This window comes from Pimephales promelas, chromosome 10 (genome assembly GCF_988280905.1).
Source record: "Pimephales promelas chromosome 10, fPimPro1.hap1.1, whole genome shotgun sequence".
Taxonomy (NCBI): Eukaryota; Metazoa; Chordata; class Actinopteri; order Cypriniformes; family Leuciscidae; genus Pimephales; species Pimephales promelas.
In genome coordinates, this window is record NC_142778.1 from 625,001 (window position 1) to 637,500 (window position 12,500).

The 12,500-nt window shown below is 37.1% G+C and overlaps 1 protein-coding gene across 4 annotated transcripts in view; it reads left to right on the plus strand.

Annotated features, from left to right (window-relative positions):
* Positions 1 to 12,500, plus strand: part of shf (Src homology 2 domain containing F) — a 100,718-nt gene that overhangs the window by 39,463 nt on the left and 48,755 nt on the right. The window lies entirely within an intron of this gene.

The following is a 12,500-nucleotide window of genomic DNA, read 5'->3' on the forward strand; positions in this document are numbered from 1 at the left end:
GTGCAGTGTCCTTGTTACATGTAGTTGCTATAGTAATAACAGTAAATTATGGATAATTACATGCAACTAACCCTTAATTTAACCCTAAACCTACCCTAACCGTAGAGTAAGTATATGTTGTTAATTATTATTACCCTGCACTTAAATAACAACGACGCCTTAAAATAAAGTGTAACCTCCGCATATTGATCATGTCGGGATTAATAAATGACATAATTAGCGAGCCATATAGGATTGGCTATTGATGACTTTACTCAATTATATAAAAGTATCATGTAGTATCTTTTGATTAGTATGCAGCATTCTGTGTCTGAGCTCCGGCTTTCTCTTATATCGGACATTATCTCCACGACCCGTTTCTGAGGCTCCCAGTGCATGATCCCAGGTCTCATAGTGAGTAATTGGGACTCTGTGCATTCACTGAAGTCATGTCGGATTTGTCCCAGAACTCCCGCTCGCTGACCAGCCTGTCCGATCCACTTTTCGGTCCAGTCTGCTGTCATTTACTCATAACCGGAGTTTGGTGCTCTGAGCCCGTCTCTTGCGTCCCCCAGAGACAGTGTTGTCCTATATTTGCATCGGCAGGCTTTCTCTCATCCGGGCCCAGTTTGAAAGAGCCTGGATGAAGGTGGATCTGCTGTTCGCAATCTGTCTAGCTGTTTTTCAATGCAAGAACACAGCAGGGTTACGTGAGCTCAAAACGGCATGATGATTATTGCTACAAAAACTCATTTGGACTTATTCCTCCTTTTCTACTGAATATTAAAAGCAAAACTTGAAGTTATGGCGATGCACTTACAGTGGAAGAGAATGAGGCCAATTTTTTAGAAGGAAGGTAAAGGTACCTAGCCTACGATCCCATAGCTGTCGTCATCGCCAGGCACTATATATATATATATATATATATATATATATATATATATATATATATATATATATCGTGATTAATCGCATCCAAAATAAAAGTTTGTGTTTACATAATATGTTTGTGTAGTGTGTTAATTATTTTTTATATATAAATACCCACACATGCATGTATACATTTAAGAAAAATGTGTTATTAATATATCAAATATTTATATATAATATTAATTGTGAATAAATATATATAAAATATATACATGCACACATTTCTTAAATATATACATGCATGTGTGGGTATTTATACAAATTAATTACACACACCACACACACATGTATTATGTAAACACAAACTTTTATTTTGGATGCGATTAATCGCGATTAATCGTTGCCCATCCCTATTATATATATAAAGAGTTCAGATGCAAAAGCCTCTAAATGCTATTTGAAATTTTCTTCTTTAATGATGATTTTTATCAAACTTGTATATTTAAGTTCAGTAATTTCACTTAAATAACAATTAATAGGTAATTATCATTGCCATTTAAGTGAAATTACTGAACTTAAATATACAAGTTTGATAAAAATCATCATTAAAGAAGAAAATGTCAAATGGCATTTAGAGGCTTTTACATCTGAACTCTTCATATATATGTCCCATTTTGTAATATATCCAACAAACTGAAAGATATATATCTCTTTAGGCAGTCTTTTTCTGAATCGATCTGTTAGATATCTACACTGTTTGATTACAGAAAACACTGTCTGCATGTCTCTAGTGTGTGTGTGTGTGTGTGTTAAAGATAGACAGGCCTCTCACGTCTTGACATTGCTGGGCATGTTCAATATTTTGTGTCCATTGTTCCTCCTCCTCTGGCTTTAGAAGAGTATTGCATAAGCTGTTTCTCTCTGGGCCGGCTCCAGGGAGGATAATTGAAAAGCAGAGCCGGGGATGAAAGCTCGCTATTCTATTTGGGTCTCTCAGTTCTGTGAAATAACGCAGACAAAATGAGATGTAGTGAGGAGCTGGAGCGATGGAAATAGGCCAGGCTCTTAAACCCGTGTCTGGGAGCTGTGTGCACCTCTGCCCTGACACGGGGACGTTAGCGGCTTTCTGCAATAAAGATGCATGACGGCACGCGGCAATTCAGTCCCAGTCCTGGAGAGACCAATGAACTTTCTTTTTGAGAAGCAAGTGAACAACAGCTTTACTGGATCTGTGTGTGTGCGTGTGTGTGTCGACTTCTGAAATTAGGCAAACTCAGAGGTTTCTAGTTCAGTGTATCTGCTTTAATAGAGTGGAGTGTCACTAAGAACTGAAACGCTTACAAATCACTTTAAATGTAAATCAGGTTAAAAGTGATTTAATGTTGACTGAAGTCAGCCAATCACAGCGCAGAATCCCTCACTGAACCGACGGGGTTTCACTGTAGAAATGAACTCAACTGACAGCTGTTGTTTCTATTTAAAAAAATACATAGTGTGTGGTATTTTTATTATTTATATTTAGAATCAGCTTTTAGTTAATCTTTAGTCTATTCATTGTGTCTTTTTGTTATTTTATTAGTTTTACTGTTGTTATATTAAATATTGCCATTTAGGTTGAGCTTATTTTTTTTATTTATATAGTTAATATTTTTAGTGCTTCAACTTAAACTTGTTTCAGTTTATTGCCAAAGCAAACGACACAATAAACACATTATCGCCGCAGCGTTAACCAGTTCTCTGTCGTTTAATACCAACTAATTAAACACAAAGTATAGTGTTTTAAAGGTTTAATTTACTTGTTACTTGACAAAGATGAGAATCCTTCTGATCAACGTTACTTGAGGAAACATGAGAGCTTTATGCACCATTTCAGCTCATGTTTTATAATAAATGATTTGTTTTATTTAGGGATGCACTGATATTAACATTTTGTCCGATATCGGTAATTCTTTATAGTTGAAAGCCGATATTAGGTGATAAATCTAAATCCAAATTTTGACATAAGTCTCACCATTGAAACCCATAACCCAAGCACACAATATTAATGATGTTCTCACTATAATGTAGCCGATATGATGTGAAGGACATTTATCGGCTTTAACAAATCAGCTACATTTTTTTATCGTGCCGATAACGATAACATCAAAAATGGTCATATATTGGCCGATATGGTGGCTTAGGGGTGGGAATTGGGAAAAATGTGCAGATTCGATAGTAAGTATTGCGATATTTGGGCCACGATTCAATATTATCGCGATTCTTAACATATTGTGATACAGCAAGTATTGCGATTGGACTCTGCTATATATTGCGATTCATGTCCCCCATTTTATTCAATGGTATTACAAAAAAAATAAGAAAACAAGACTGCTCAACTCACTTCAAATGTCACATTTAATTCATATTATCACACAAAAACTTAGGAGGATAGTGCAAAAACTTTGTCCTTGAGCATTCAGGACACAGGCCATTATTAATTCAAGACAGGACGTCATTATTATTATAATTATTATTATTACAGGACATATTCTCTGAATTGCAGATCTCTCACATGAATGATGAGCTCCCAGCACATAACTTCAAATTATTTAAATAAAATAGTTACATAAACCTAAGAATAATCATATAAATAATGTCAAGGTTTTTACTACACGCTTTTTGATGAAAACCGAAATTTACCCACACTTTCGATTTCAAAGATCGTGTTCAACCGGATGTGATGTGAAGCCATTTTTCCTTTGAATTTGCTGTTGAATGCATGACAACAAAGCATCGCAACAAGCGCCACCTCGTGGATGTCATACTCAGATAAACTTAAAGAAACCATTGGAGAAAACCTGAAAGTAAAACAGACAATTTTATAATTAAATATTGCAATGCTTTGCGCTACTGTATTGATATAATTGCACGTGCAAAATATCACTAAACTGAACAGAATCAATTCCTATACATCTATAACTGCAGCCCTAGTTTTATTTTTAATACTCTTCATTCTTTCTCTTGCAAATGTTTTATTATTTTTCGATGTGACACAACAGCAGAAAGGCGTTTTGTCTTTGACGTGGGTAGATTAGTGAAGCGACTGCTAGATTCAGGTCAGGACGAACACAAGCGGTGTTTCTGATAAGGTGTATTACAGAGAGATGTGTCCAGAATAAACCTGATCTGTTCTGAGACTGGATTATTTATTCAGGAAAGCAGCGTTTGAGAGGTTAAGAGGAGGGAAGGCCGAGTCAGTCGCCTATTAATTGTGTTTGATCGCGTCTTGATGTATAATTTATAACCCTGAGCCCTGAACAGACTGAGGCAACATCTCGTGGAAGAAGCACATGAATATGGCCGAGACACACTCGACTGAACAGGAGACACGGTGACCTCTCGACCCAGCACAGAATATGAGTTAAGCTGTTATCCGGCTCTACACTTTATCTCACAGGAGTAAAACTAAAACGAGTCTCGACCAACAAAGTCTTTATCAAGACGCCTTGAGCGTTGAGTGGAGAAAACAAACTCTGATAAACAAATCATGTTCAGATGCTGGCGGTGTCAGATATGAGCACAGACAAAACGGTGCGGTGCGTCTAAAGTTAAGCTTACTAAGAGAATGAGTGTCCTACTTCTGCTGAAAGACGAGCTTCCAAATTAGTCAAGCTGGTTAGGCTAAGCTAGTTTGATTTCTGACAGCACTAAAGTCACCATGAGATCTAAATTGGCCTTTTTTAATGGAGTGTCTTCTGATCCGAGTCTTTACTGTGATTACTACGCTAGGCGGTTGCTAGGGTGTTCTGAGTGGTTGCTATGGTGTTGCTAGGCGGTTGCTAAGGTGTTCTGGGTGGACACACACTCGCTCTGAGTCTCAGCGATCGATGACCTCCAGCTGTCCGACACACACACCTCTGAGATCGAGACACACACGTCTTGTTTCTGATGTAATTAGCCGTCTGCCGAACGCTATGAGGTCGGCTTTTAAAAGAGTCTAATCAAGCACGATGAGAAAAGGGAAATCAGGACGTCCCTTAATGAAGAACAGGAGATCTGCCAAACTCCGGTTCGGCGTGTAATAAAGCGATTGTGCCGTCGTCGACAGGTGGTGTTTTAAAATCACGATGGCTGTTATGAACGTTTTCTCATCCTCATGGTAAGTTACACAACGAGACTTTTTAAAGGGGTCCTTTAATGCCCTTTTCACAAGATGTCAAATAAATCTGTGTGTTTGTGATGTGTGAGCTCACAGATCATTAGTATAGCGTGTTGAAATGGTCTCTTTTTGAGGGTGAGCAAAAACGTGCCCCTTTAAATGCAAATGAGCTGCTGCTGCCGGCACAGGGGGCGGAGCTTCGAGAGCTTGTGTGTGTGTGAGAGGTTGACCTGAGTGAGTGTGAGAGAGAGAGTGATTGCCCAGGGGGGTAATCCATCGACCGGAAGTTGAAGCTTAGCGGGAGCTGACATCTTGTAGCAGAACTTCACTTGCGTTAGCATTCCCATTGACTCCCATTCATTTTGGCGTCACTTTGACAGTGAATAACTTTACATCTTAGGCGTTTGAAGACCCCTTTTGTCCTTTATTTATTTATAAAGAAACACAACAATGTATAAATAGCTCCATTACCTTGTAGCTTATGTTATGAGATCGCTCTGTCCATTTCTCTGCAAATCTCTCCGTTTGCTTTGTGCTTTGAGCGTCGTAACTTTGCAGATGTTGTTTATTTTCTAACAGCGACGTTACACACTGACTACAGCTACTCACACCCTGTTTGTGCTGCTGTTCCTCAGATGTTCTTCATTTATGCCTGATGGGGTTGTCACACACACACACACGCTTGTCCTTCTGTTGTGTTTGTGCGGTTTATGAGGCGCTGCGTGTGTTTCTGCAACTCCTGATTGTGAGCTCAGCAAATGAGACGCATATAATTGTGGTTTCAGTGCCAGATGTTTCTCAACGACCCGATCCGACTGAGAGCTGGAACTCGAGTCGGTTAATGTGAGTGTTGGTCAGTGATGTGGGAAGGTGACTATAGGTGTGTGTGTGTGTGAATGATGCTTTATTGTGGCTCAAAACCTTCCTGGATCTCTGCCGTGAAACAGACATGCATTTTTCATGCATACTTACATACACATCAGTCTTTAATATAGTCCGTTTCACCATTTGATGAAGTGTTTATTCATCCAAAAGTTGCCAAACTCCCTGACATTCCTTGTAAGACAGTCAATTCCCTTTTTATGACTGGATTCATGATTCAGTCATCGAGGAAATCATACGGGGCTAAATGATATATATATATATAATAATGTTAATAAAAGTCAATATTTTGGAAATTGGAATCTTCGAGGACCCTCGGATGAATTAATGGAATAATTCACTCATAATTAAAGTCTTTCATCATTAGTTCACCCTTTTTTTCCTAACCCATAAGAAATCCCTGACTAGACGGACTTTGTTCCCATTCTTTCAGTATAATACATCATTTATCTCTCGTAGTTTGTGATAATTCATCATTTATCTCTCGTAGTTTGTGATAATACATCATTTATCTCTCGTTGTTGATCAGTCTCGTCTTCGCAACAGTCTCGTCTTCTGTTGTCCGAGAGTTGCAGATGGTGTCCGTGTGTGTCCGTTCCAGGGTTCGGGAAGCTCTGAGTGTTACAGCAGATGGAGGATTATCCAAACAAATGGACAAATTACCCATAATCCTGTTGTGCTCGGGCCGTGTGAGGGTGGCATCTCGCCCTGAGCCAGCGGGTCACTCCCGCTCCATCTTTTATGACAGAATCGCCTTCATTTGCATGATGTTTTTGTGCAGTGTGCTTTATGGATACAAGCTGTAAAGCATTTTAAATTTTGGCTTTTGCCTTTTGTGTTATTTTGCATGCTTTTTTTGTGCTGTGTGAATTATAGATTTAATGTAATGCATCTTAATTTTGGGCTTTTTTAAAAAAATATTATTAATTTGGATGCTCTTTTCGCAGTGTTATTTATAGATTCAATGTGCAAAACATTTTATTTTCTTCTCATATTTTTTTTTGCTTTTTTATATCATTAATTTGCATGTTTTTTGTGCGGTGTGCTTTATAGATTCAAGCTGTAATGCATGTTTGGGGGTTTTTTGCATTATTTTGCATGCTTTTTTGTGCTTTGTGATTTATAGATTCAACATGTAATGCATCTTAATTTTAGGGTTTTTTATTAATATGCATGCTTTCCTGTGCAGTGTGATTTATGTATTAAACGTGCACTGCATTTTGGATTATATTACAATTTTTGCATGCTTCATTTTTTATGTGCAGTGGTTCATTTTTTAATGCATGTCCATTTTTCTTATCTCATATGCTTGGCTTTTTGCGTTATCGATGGGTTACTGAAGCAAGCAAACACGATGCATGCCAGCCTTGAACCTGCATAGTATGCATGAGCACCAAGGCTGAAAATATCTCAAAATGACATGCACTAACCTCTCTTTTCTTTTTCATTTTACAACCGAGTAAAGGGAAGTTTGAGAGACATTGCTAGTGTGCTTTAATCTCTATAAACGCTGTGTTCTTCATAAACCCACAGTGTTCACTAATAAATAGCTTTTTAGTCCCGCAAAGTGCCATTGACATGCTTAATTCAATCAAAGCTAAAACAGAGGAACTACGGCTCTCAAGCTCTTTCCACTTCAGATAGTGAGAGCAGCCGATGCGTTTCAGGTTCCAGGAAGAAAAAAAAAGTGAGTTAAAAGCCAGAACGCATGAGATACGCTTAACACACATCCTCACACGAAGTGCTGGCAGAATCACTCAACATGGCTAATTCTCCAGTAGCGAAGCGTCTCTTTAACCTGCTCTACTGGCTCACACTCATCAAACCCTCTTGTGTAATTGTGTAATTGTGTTGCTCTGTTTCGAGACACTGACAAGCTCTAGAAATCATTACACACTCTGAAAAATGCTGCGTTCAAAACAACCCAAGTTGGGTTAAAAATGGACAAACCCAGCGATTCAGTTGCTCTAACCCAGTGGTTGGGTTAAATGTTTGCCCAACATGCTGGAGAGTTTTACTTAACCCAATTATTGTTGAAAATTACTTCATGGCTGGCTTAAAATGAACCCCTAAAAGGCTAACAAGAGGCAACTAGAGGAAACAATAACTATCAAAGGGGAACATTTATTAATAAACAATTTAATAAATGTTTATTGTTTAATTGTTATTCATTAAACTTATTTAAAAATGTTCATTTGTTAAACCTATTACTAAATGTTCATTTTCAACATAATTCGGGTTCATTTTAAGCAGGAAAATATACAGTAAATAAGGTTCATTAGTTAACATTAATTAAATACCTTAGTTAACATGAACTAAGAATGAACAATACTTATCCAGCATTAATTCATCTTAGTCAATGTTAATTTCGACATTTACGAATACATTATTAAAATCAAAGGTTTTGCTTGTTAACATTAGTTAATGCACTATGAACTAACGTGAGCAAACAATAAATAGTATTTATATGAACTAATATTAACAAAGATTAATAAATGCTGTAACAAATGTATTGTTCATTTTTAGTTCATGTTAGTTAATAAATTAAATAATGTTAACTAATAAACCTTATTGTAAAGTGTTAACGTAGTTATTAAACAATAGTTGAGTTAAGTAAGACTACCCAGCAGGTTAGGCAAAAATTTAACCCAACCGCTGAGCTAAACAACCCATTTGCAGGGTTTGTCTATTTTCAGCAATTATAATTATTTATTTTATTGGTTTACTTGTACTAATGTTTTTGATAATAATGATAATGCTCAATCATATCCAGGCGGTTCATGATATCAGAGAAGGGGTGCTTGAGCCCTGTTTGATGGGGTTTATGAGAAAGATTGTGCAATTGTGAGGTATGAAGACAGAATTATGGGAACTAAAGTTGAAATTATGTGAAATAGGCACAATTTCTATGCTGCTTGTTTTACTTTGAGGCTCAATTGGCTTTCATACTCTGAAAAATAAAGTGAAGAATCATGGCTGGAATAAACCACAGCGTGCCACACCTCTCATATTCATTTGTAGATTGGCAAAAAAAACAAACATATTCATTGATTTCAAAGCATCTGAAGTAGACGAACATTTAATGGGATTTTAAGGGAGACTGTGAGTTCTACTCCTCTTCTTCTTGACAGGAATCAGTGACTTACACACACACACACACACACACACACACACACACACACTCATCTCTGCTCAATATTAAAAGTTTGATCCCAGTTCACCGGTTTCCTACTGAAATGAAACAGAACTGGGGTTGACTGGGGTTGACTGGTTTTGGTCAGGTGTGTGTTTCCCAGCAGTAACAGTAACGGTTCTCCAGTGTGCCGAGGCTCGTTCATTCACAGATCTGCATCATCGCTCTGGTATTTCAGTAATCAGCCAAAAACAAAACAAGATCTTGGCAGCAGAAACACAAGTGTGAAGGAGCCGACGCAACAGTTTACATCCTTGTGTGTGATGAGCTCTGTCAACATGTGAGTGTGTCTGAGTGATGAGCTCTGTCAACGAGCTCTTGTGTGTGTGTGTGTGTGTGTGTGTGTGTGGAGGGGTTCTTTCAAAAGCATTAAAAACTTTTGAACATTATACTGTATATCTGTTAGTATAATGCAGATTAATTAACCCTTATGCTGCATTAGGGACATTTTTGGTCTTTTGCAGTTTCATTTCTTTGACCATTTTGGCTGTTTTAATGCAAATGGTATGAAATTTGGCAAAATTGTGACTTTTTGGATACATGTAAAAAATGTGATCCCATTTTGCAAAATATGTATAACACACACTGTGTAGATCAAATAGTAACACTCAGCACCATAAAGACCAAAAATGGCCCATTGAAACCCATTAAAACGTTGTTTAAATCTGAGGCTGTCAGTAATACATGAAACATGATTTTTGCACAAACATCCTTTCATTTTGAAGCAAAAGCATTATATTTGCATTATATAGTGTATTCCACCAGATGACGTCACTACATATTTATTCCCTATGGGTGGAAATGCACCTTATTTTAGGCAATAGGCAATGTTTAATAGGTGGCCATTTTTGGTCTCTAACGCGCTAAGTGGGATTTTTTGCAAAGTGGGACTGTGATAATCCAAATCTAAAGTTTTCTCTTTGCATTTAGTTTATTGAAAATAATTGAATTTTTGTGTTTTTTCCTCTTATACAAATCGATGGTTTCGCAAACAAAACTGGTAATTAAAGGGTTAAAATCCTGAAATTGAATACATTTTTGGTAGTTATGATGAGGACTGATGCTGGTTAAAAGATTTAACTTGGTAAAAGTGGAAAATAATAATAATATATAATATTTTAGGCAATGTTTAATATGTGGCCATTTTTGGTCCTTAATGCACTCAACGGTGCTAAAAATCTAATGCAGCACAAGGGTTAATACATCAAACTAGTTGATCTGTGTCTTTCTTTCGGTTTCCTCCTCCCGTTGTCTTCATGACAAATATCCCTTATTGAAAGTTATTGAAGCTTCCCTTCAGCCATTTCTTTATTTAAATCGTGTTTCCTGACATTGACATGAGCCTGATTTCCACGTTGGGGAAATACATAAAGCAAATTTGCCTGTGAACGCTTTATAAACACAATATAGGTGTAAATCCGGGTGATCACTTACATCAACGTTATATATATGAATGAAAAAGAAAAGCCTGTGGTCGTTGTGGTTTCTCCTTTGGTCGCACTCATGGAGGAGTAAGTAAAAGAAGCAACACTCGTAATTTAACTTCTAACATAAGTAAGTTCTGTAGTTGACAACTGTGCTATGCAAAGTAGTTGACTTACTGCGTTGCTCTGATTGGTTGTAGGTTTACCGACTATCCAATTGAGTGCAGAGTTTTTTTTTCCTGGTTCGGTTAAGACACGCCTCATAATCAAAGCCCAACGGAGGAGTTTCAGACTCACATTCTGACTAGAATATGAGTATGATGAAGTCAGGCTATGTTAGAGCAGTACACTCTCAGAAAAAAAGGTACAAAAGCTGTCACTGTGGCTGTACCTTTTCAAAAGGTACACTTTTGTACCCAAAGGCTGCATATTGGTACCTTAGTGGTACATATTAGCACCTAAAATGTACATATTAGCACATGAAATGTACATATTAGCACCTAAAATGTACATTTTAGCACCTACAATGTACATATTAGCACCTGAAATGTACATATTTACACCTAAAATGTACATATTAGCACCTAAAATGTACATATTGACACCTGAAATGTACATATTAGCACCTAAAATGTACATATTAGCACCTAAAATGTACATATTGACACCTGAAATGTACATATTAGCACCTGAAATGTACATATTAGCACCTAAAATGTACATATTGACACCTGAAATGTACATATTAGCACCTAAAATGTACATATTAGCACCTAAAATGTACATATTAGCACCTACAATGTACATATTAGCACATGAAATGTACATATTAGCACCTAAAATGTACATATTAGCACCTAAAATGTACATATTGACACCTGAAATGTACATATTAGCACCTGAAATGTACATATTAGCACCTAAAATGTACATATTGACACCTGAAATGTACATATTAGCACCTAAAATGTACATATTAGCACCTAAAATGTACATATTGACACCTGAAATGTACATATTAGCACCTAAAATGTACATATTAGCACCTGAAATGTACATATTTACACCTAAAATGTACATATTAGCACCTAAAATGTACATATTAGCACCTAAAATGTACATATTAGCACCTGAAATGGACAAAAGTGTACCTTTTGAAAAGGTACAGCCCCAGTGACAGCTTTTGTACACTTTTTTCTGAGAGTGTAGTGCAGCATTATTTCCCTGTCCTGACTGTAAGACTCCTCATGTTCCTGATCTGAGACCAGCTTCACCAAACACATCCGAACTGGAGCCGTTTAATGGGTTTTGTGTGTCCAGTATGAGACGTCCCGCTCGTCAGCTGATCTCGTCTGAGGTTGGCAGTAAAAGCAAATGTTTTCCTGATGTTTCCCGTGTCGTGAGGTCTGGGAACGGCCAGAACACACACTCTCCTGGCAGAGACGAGAGGTTTGGGATCGAGGGACAGGCCCACAGACTTTACAGCGTGTGTGTGACATTATTTAATACGTTGCTTTGCAAGATGTGTTGCATCTGTCTATTAAAGCGTGTTTTCCAGGACGTTAAACACTGGGAATACTGGCTCGTTACGTTTATGTCGGACACCTGTTGCTCGGTAAACCATTAGGCTGTTTTCCGGATGTGTGTGTGATGCTGTTACCATCAACACTGTGGGATTTAATTAAACAGACGAACATTGACCAGCGTGAGGTCTAGTTTAGAAGCTGTGTTTGATGAACCAGTGGGTCCAGTGAGAAGTGTAAAGATTTCCAGTATAAGTCTGCGTGACATGAATCAGAAGCTAAAGCAACTATTTTTATTTATTTTGTATTCATTTTATTTAGTAATTGATTGCATTGTATTATTTTATTTTTGTTTTTGGTAATTTTCTATTTTATAATTTACAATAATAATTTTTTTTTATTGATATTACTTTCCGTTACGTGTGATGACGTGAATCAGAAGAAATAGCATAGATTTTGTATTGAATTATTTTTTAAATATTCTTATTTTT